The sequence below is a fragment of the Chrysochloris asiatica genome, unplaced genomic scaffold (genome assembly GCF_000296735.1).
Source record: "Chrysochloris asiatica unplaced genomic scaffold, ChrAsi1.0 scaffold00009, whole genome shotgun sequence".
NCBI lineage: Eukaryota > Metazoa > Chordata > Mammalia > Afrosoricida > Chrysochloridae > Chrysochloris > Chrysochloris asiatica.
In genome coordinates, this window is record NW_006408527.1 from 31,757,864 (window position 1) to 31,766,382 (window position 8,519).

Here is an 8,519-nt window from a genome sequence, read left to right on the forward strand (position 1 = left end):
CTTCACTGGCTTTAGTGATTGGTACATAAATTTGAATAATAGTGGTATTAACTGGGCTTCCCTGTAGGTGCATGTATATTATCCTATCACTTACAGCATTGTACCTCATGACTGATCTGGATATGTTCTTTTTGACGATGAATGCAACACCATTCCTTTTCAATTTGTCATTCCAAGCACAGTAAACCATGTGCTTTTGAGATTCAAAATGGCCAATACCAGTCCATTTCAGCTCACTAATGCCTAAGCTATCGATGTTGATGCGTTCCATTTCATTTTTTATAACTTCCAATTTTCCCAGATTCATACTTCGCACATTCCACGTTCCAATTTTCAATGGATGTTTATAGGTGTTTCTCTTCATCTTGAGTTGTGGCCCATCAGCAAATGAAGGTTCTGTATGCTTTTCTCCCCCGAGCTTAAATCTGTTCACGTTATCGTGGTCAACTCTACTTTGAGGAGGCATTTTTTTCCCCAGTTGCTTTCTGAGTGCCTTCCCACCTTCCGGTCCTGTATCTGACAATGTTTCTGTGCTATTCATAGAGTTTTAAGTGACTAGCTCTTCGGAAGTAGTTTGTCACTCTTTCTTCCTAGTCTGTCTTTGTGTGGAAGCTCATCTGTAACCTCTCCACCATGGCTGACCCTGCCGGTTATTTAAAAAACTGGTGGCATAGCCCTCAGAATCACAGCAACTCAAGCCACCACAGCATGACAGACAGACGTGTTGTGGCCGTTTGGTTTTATGTTGATACTGTCACTTTAAATTTTGATGTCAATCCTGATACAATCAAGATACAGTCAAGATGTTCTCTCCTGATACTATCAATCCTAATACAATCTAGATGTTCTCTCCCAAGATGGCGCCTCCTGGAACAGCTGAGTGTCTTGAACTAGAATATAATGGATTTCTGGATTTCCTTCAAATTCTCCAGCTATAAACCCTTCAATCCTCCAAACATAGCTTTATATTTGGGTTAGCTTTTGGCTTTTGGACCTTCTTCTTTCCTAGAACAAGATTGATATATCCTCAGGTGACCCATGCTCCGAATTGGATATGAAGACAGTAGAAAAAATAGCAATTTTATCTTCAAAACATGGATATTACTTGTTCCATCTTTCTACTCAGCTATTTAAAGGGTAAAATTTATTTTTGTCTTTGCAATAAAACATACTAGTTGAATACTTGTTCAGTAACTGAACATTACTTTCTCTTCTGTTTTTACAGAGGAATATTATAAGTTAGGAGTAGATTTTGTTTTTAATTACATTCCATCACATCGTTTGGATCAGCTGAATGGACAATTAACATGTTAAAAAATCATGAATATTCTTTTTCCAGTGATTCTCAAAAAATATTTTTCAATGATAGCTCTTCATGTCTTATTTGGATAATTCCAACAAATGTGATGGTATTTTTGTCAATTTATAGGCTAGACAATTCAACTCTAACAAATGTAGGTATAAAATTTCCCAGGAATAAAGAGAGTGACATTCTAGTTTCAGATTAGTCATGTATTAGTGCAGCAAATCTGGGAGATACAAAACAAAAAACCTCTCTAGAATTCAGTGTGCTCACCAGAAAAATAAGTGTGTTGGCAGAAAATTGAAATGTCTTTCCTCTTATAAATTTTTGTCTCTACTCTTTATTATGATCAGAATATTCTTATTAGAATTCTTCATATTGTAGTGTATGAAAGAATTTCTTTGTTGATGAAAACATTAGCAAGAAGCAAGTAATTTTCCCCCCATTATCTATTTGGAAACATCAAACACTGTGTGAATATGATTAAAGTAATTTGATTATAAGACAAAGATAAGTTCATTTCAATTATTAAATGACATTTTTATTTTAGAAAATATAAAGGATATTCAAAAGTAAAAAGGTTATTTTACCAAGAAAGCAGTTTCCAGGGAGCTTCATTGTAGTTCTCAATGTGAATATAGATATAATGTTATGAAAATTTGTAACAAAATCAATTTTAATCTTTTTTTTTTTTTTTTTTTTTACAATCCATTAATCTTAAAATAAAACTTCATTCATAAAACAAACCAATAAGCTAAGTTCTTTTCTTTGTCTAAATTTCATCTCATTGCTCGTCAGCATCTACTCTTGATAAAGGTTTTGTTATTGGTGGTGGTGGTGGTGGTGGTGGTGGTGGTGGTGGTGGTTATGTGCTATGGAGTTGATTCTGACTCATAGCGACCCTGTACAGGCCTTCTGAGGCTGTAAATCTTCACAGGAGCAGAAAGCCTCATCTTTCTCCTGCAGAACAATTGGTAGTTTCTAACTGCTGACCTTGCGGTTATTAGGTGCTATAAAATTGTTTCTGATGCATAGGGACCAATTTATGACAGAACAAAACACCACCTAGTCAGCACCATCATCACAACCATTTCATTGTCTGAAGCCATTGTTGTAGCCATTATATCAATCCATTTCCATGGATTAAAACATTCCCAATGTGATGCCTGTATGTAGACCAAGAGGAACCTGTACATAGAACAAGAGGCAGTCATTTGAAGAGAACAAGGGAATACTGAATGGTTTAAAATTAGGAAGGGTGTGCACACATGGCACAATTCAGAGCATTTTAAAAGCCTTTAAGGTTCTAGACACCAACATCTCTGAAAAGTGAAGATGGGACCTCAGAGGTCAGAACTTTAGCAAGACAACTCTCATGCAACAAAGGCAATTTGTGAAACAATATATTGACTAAACTATATGGCAGACCACTTATTAGGAAATTTATTTGATTCTTAGTGACAACATTTCAACCTATTCTTAACATCTTTAATAAATGAGCCTAAGCTTCTACCAACTGGGACACTGGTTTGCGGTCCACATTAAAAAACATTGTTGTTGTTGTTGTGTGCCGTGGAGTCGGTTCCGACTCATAGCGACCCTGTACAGGGTTTCCGAGGCTGTAAATCTTTACTGGAGCAGAAAGCCTCATCTTTCTCCCACGGAGCAGCTGGTAGTTTCGAACTGCTGACCTTAAGGCTCACAGCCCGATTTGTAACCACTACGCTTTGAAGTAATTTAGAATTTCAGTGATCACTTTGAGAAAATGAGTTTTCATCTATTCTTATTCTTTCCATTTTACAAAAAATGACTTCCCATTTGTATTATTTTCTTTCATCTGAGAAAGTTTTATTTGATATTCAAGTTTGTCAGAGAGTCTGATTTCCCTCTACCTGAGTTTAGTTAGGACCTGTTTTTCTGTGAAATTATATGCATCTCATCCATGAATTGCTATATATATTTTCAAGAACCTAGTTTTCTTGTGTTTGTCTTGTGTGAAGCTGTATAAACCTAGGTTCTGAGTTGTCATCACAGACCAGTGACTCTATGTCGTTTTTCTGTTTTATTGTGTTCTGAGAGCTTGCTTATACTCTAGAACATTGTGTATGGATCCTTTAATTTTAAAGGCAATGGCTGTTTGTTTGTTTGTTTTTAATGAAACTGCCTAAAATCTAAGTTCTTTTCAAAAGAAAAATGATCTCTTTCAGAGCTCCATTAGCATTACTAAAACTAGCTTACAATATTCCTTTAATGAATTTCATTCTGGTTAGTTTAACCTGAATTTATATAAATTTAATAATCTCACTATTTCCAGGAATTAATGAAAGTAAATTCATTCTTATAATGATTATTATATTCTATAGTATGTCAATCTTAAAAGAAAACCTTTCTAAGTAACTTAAGATAGATAATATATGAAATACGTAAGATAGCTAATATATGAAATATGTTCCTTTTTTTTTTTTTAAATGTTTTATTGTGAATTATGTCATAGTTTGCATGGAGGACACTAGTTTTACATTCATCCTATTGTATATCATTTCATTGCCATGGTTACAGTCCTCTCCATGTATCATCAACCAACCAAAGGGTATACCCTTCAAGCCTGCTCCGCGGTCATCTAAAGTCGGGAGTCCCCAGCTGCTCCATCTGTCCACGTCATCATCTCTGCCTCCATCTCTGGCATCACTAGTTCTATGGGTAGGGTCTTGCACTCCGTTCTTATCCCTTGATGGTCCCAAAGACCTCTGCTCATGGACTGCAAAGTCAATCGCTCCCCTCCTTTTGCTACAAAACATCTACTTTTACATTTCCAACCCTCACAGTCAGTCGTGATAACAATTATTCATTATTGTATCACAAGAAACCTATCCACATCTCCTTTCATCAGCCCCACCCAGACAGATTGGATACTACTCAGTGGAGATTCTACCTTCCTCCACGCTCTCTGGATCTTGGTTTCCTCTTGAAAGCTTATAAGCCAGTCACTTCTTGCCCTTGTGGCTCCCCATTTTGGGTAGCCAATGTCCAAGTTGCTCATCCCTGTCTACTCTGTGTATGGAGGAGGTGGGAATGATCCTTGCTGTAAAGATTTGTTCCCTCTTTTGAGCTACTGCATCTATAGGTGTAGGTCAAGTTCATCAAATTGTATCAGATTACTCTTTTTTTCCTCTTTTTTCTTCTTCGAGTTGAGCTCTGATCATCCAGTCATTGAAGCCAGGTCAAGTGGGTATTATCTACAAGTGTGGGTGTTCTTATGCATATGCCCTCTCTTCTTATCATCTGGATGCTTTACTCTCCACTGTAGTCCTCTGTGGCTATGTCTTTGATTCTGGGCCCAAGAGTCCCCAGGTCTTGCCATGCTGCTGGCCAACCAGGTTTCCACCTCGGTTCACAGGAGTCTATTGAACATTGTAGGGCTTAGCTTGCAGCTTCATTGCTGTTTTTCCCTCACTTCCCCTTATCATTGATGACTGTGGTCACCAATCAGAGTGCATGTCTGCTTGTGTATTCCCATTGAGTCTTAGTCTTACAAGGGTGTTTGCCCTGAGGGTACCCGACCACTTGCTTTGATGTCTTGATGGTTGAGCAACTTGCTTGTTCTTGTGGTAATCACTCAGACTGCCTATATTGTTTTATGCTTTCCTGTTGGCCTTTCTTTCAAGAAGTATCTTCTGTTCTTCTAGTCTCTCCAGGCTGGTCTGCATGTCCTTTCAAATGGAAATTTCCCACCTCAGAAGATTCTGGATGGGGTTCAGGATTCCACCTATGGTGTTATGTAATGCAGAGGCTTCCTAGGAAGCCTCCTTCACTGGGCAAATTGTAGCCCCATTTTAAGTATTCCAATCAGTTACGAATCAGGCTGCAAACCTTAAGGTCAGCAGTTCAAAACTACCAGCTCTTCCATGGGAAAAAGATGAGGCTTTCTGCTCCCACAAAGATTTATAGCCTCGGAAACATTATACAGGGTCACTATGAGTCAGAATTGACTTCATGACACATAACCACCAATTAGTTATAGGCAGAAGATGGACTTATAAAATTCTATGGTGATATTTCTGGCTATTCCTCTCTCTCCCCTTCAAGTGTCTATTTTATAATAGAATGCCAGTGAAACCAAGATTCAAAAGACAGCCAAGCATCAAAACATTATTTCCCCTTTATGAATTATGTTCTTTTAAAGAAAAAGAGTGAATCTGTCTTAACGTATAACCAGCAATTATATCTGCAGAATATTTTGTGTTCTCTTTGAAAATTGGGTCAGTGATGTTTAGAGATATGTTGTCTTACATATTATTAACTTTATTTAGCTTTGCTTTACTTTTGCTATTAATTCTCATTAGATCTTTCACTATGAAAAGTACTGTTATAACTTTACCACAGTCATACTAACTTTTGTCATCTGTAGGTAAGTTTTTACTTTGCTGACTTGCTGAACATTCTTGATGAAAATATTTCAACAAGATGAACTATATTGGATTTGTGAAAATGACTGCAATATTTTGACTGTGGATTCCACTAGAATGAAATAAGACTTCCGTAACTCTTATGTAGAAGCTGATGGGTTAATAGACTTCCACTGATCAACAATTGCATAGAACAGAAATAAACTTTATAGGATTAAATTGGGTTGTACGTAAGAATATCACTGATATTTTAAGGTATTATTTTTAGGATATAAGAAAGAGTTTCTTCCTTTCTCCTAAATTATCAAATTGTTTTTGATTCTATTTTTTACCTGCATATCTGGGGTGGTTCTTGCTATGCTATTCCTATTTGTGCATATGAGGGAGTTTTTAAAAGTTCATAGCAAAAATACATATTTTTTTTAAATCCACTTCTACACAGACTTTTAAAAGTAGTTTGAGATATAGTCATTCAGAAGGTAAAATAAGAAACATGAGAGGAATGCAAAATTAAGACCAGAAAAGAAACTTTAAAAACATTAAAGAAGAATTAGGATATGAAAAAGTCATTACCCTACAATACTTTATAGTTGTCATAATGATATTATTTATAATAATAGTTGGTTCTTGCGTTTTAAAAAATCATCAGACTTTAAATGATTTTCAATATTGCGGCTTATAAAGTAGTAATTTTTGTTGATAAACTTCATAAAGTTGTAAAGACTGATTAGAGAAATATCTAAATTTTGAGCTATGACTTTACAAATAGAACAGTATTAGATTTCCTGTTAGTCTCACAACATTGCTGGTTTTGTATATTATAATAAAATCCAATTAGGTCTTATGTAATTTAGCTCCTGATGAGACATATGAAAAGCAATTATTGATTATACTTAAATATAAACAAATTCCTCATGAGAATTTTTCCTTGGTTCAGAGACATAAGGAAATGGTTGTGTGGTTTCAGTCAGTTAGCCAAATATTGTTCCCTCTCACAGTTTATTATAAAGTGTCTGGGCACTTATAAGCTTTCAAGTGGCCATCCAATATATGATAGATGGTCTTTCTTCATCTGGAGCAGCATTAGAAAAGTGTATCCAAGAATGAGGAAATTATATAGAATAGTCTTGCTGGTATGGCATATTTAGAATTTGCCTCTGATTTAAATTTTGGTCTTATGAAAAACAAAGACAGGAGATCCCCAAACTTACTTAGTATCAATTCTGTCTTCAGAATAGGCTTTAAAAAGCTTTGAAAACACCAACAATTGGCACATGTAGATGAGACTGAGAAATGGAAAAAGCAGGATGTTATCAAGATCCTGTTACTAAATCATGGACTGGGCCTTATAAAAAAATAGTACTGAAGTATTTTTAACCTTTATCCCAGAATTGTAAAGGGTAACTTTGGTGAAAGTAATCTTTAATGAACAAAAATTGGACTTTTAAAAACTGCCTAACCTAACTCTAGAAAAATATATGTATTTTTTTTTAAGTGCCTACTATATAGGGTTTTTGAGGAGCAGCTGTTAGGTTTGAAGTGCCAGCCTTGTGGTTAGTAGTCCAGTGCTTATTCTACAATGCCACATTAGGACTCCATGACTAGTCCAAAGGATATTTAACCCTCTTAAATTGTGACAAATAGATCGACTCAATCAAGTTTCGATGCACAGGGATTGGTGAAAAGAACTAGGTGTAATGCCTTCCAACAAAGTTCAAGTGAGTCCATTATTTAATGTCTCTTATGATGTATATGGAGTTTCAGTGTGGTGCTGTGGTATAATGCACTGGACAGCAAGGTTGGTTTGAATGGCAAGGTAGGCGGTTCAAATTTACCATCTGCTCCTAGATAACCTTATACAGGGTCACTATGAGTCAGAATCAACTCAAAGGCACTTAACAACAACATAATACATATAATAATACATACTAATCACTATATTTTATAATGCTTATTATTATTATTATTATTATTGTTAGGTGCCATTGAATCAGTACTGACTCACAGTGACCCTGTGCACAAGAGAACAAAACTCTACCTGATCCTAAGCCAACCTCACAATCGTTACTACACCTAAGCCCATTGCTTCCAGCACTGTGCCAATCCATCTTGTTAGGGGTCTTCCTCTTTTTCTCCTACCCTCCACTTTACCAAACTTGATATACTTATCCAGTGACTGGTCTCTCCTGATAATCTGTCCAAAACATGAGAGAAGTATAAGAAACGTTAACTAATGGACTCACTTTTACTTCATTACAAGGAAATATAACTAGTTTTTCTCACCAATCTCTGTACATACAAACTTGTAGCAGTTTAATCCACCTTTCATAATTTAAGAGAGCTAAATTTCCTTTGGACTAGTCAGCCCTCTGGAGATTGAAAATTTACCTTTTAAACTCCCTATAACCAGCAAAAAACAACATCTGAGGTAGATAACTAATCTCAAGATCATAAAACAAGAGTCCATGAATCTTGGTGAATTTTATGGACTTACCTTATAATTGTGGCTATTTTTATATTTTAACTTTGTTATTTATAGTCTTTTTCCTTGGTTATTTCAATTCATAGTGAATGTGCTTCTTTTTCTATTAGTTTTTTTTTTTTTTTTAAGCTTGGAGAAAAATATGCATTTAATAAATTGGCCCAATAAGTAGCCAGTGACAGTAACCAAAATTGCTGCACCTGTCATCCTTCTACTCAACTTTACCTCTAAACAGGTCATACCTATTAGATTATGGCATCTCCGTGGATTATAGGCTATGCATAGAATCAGGAACTTCAAGGAATTGAAGTCTTTAGAATAAAAATTT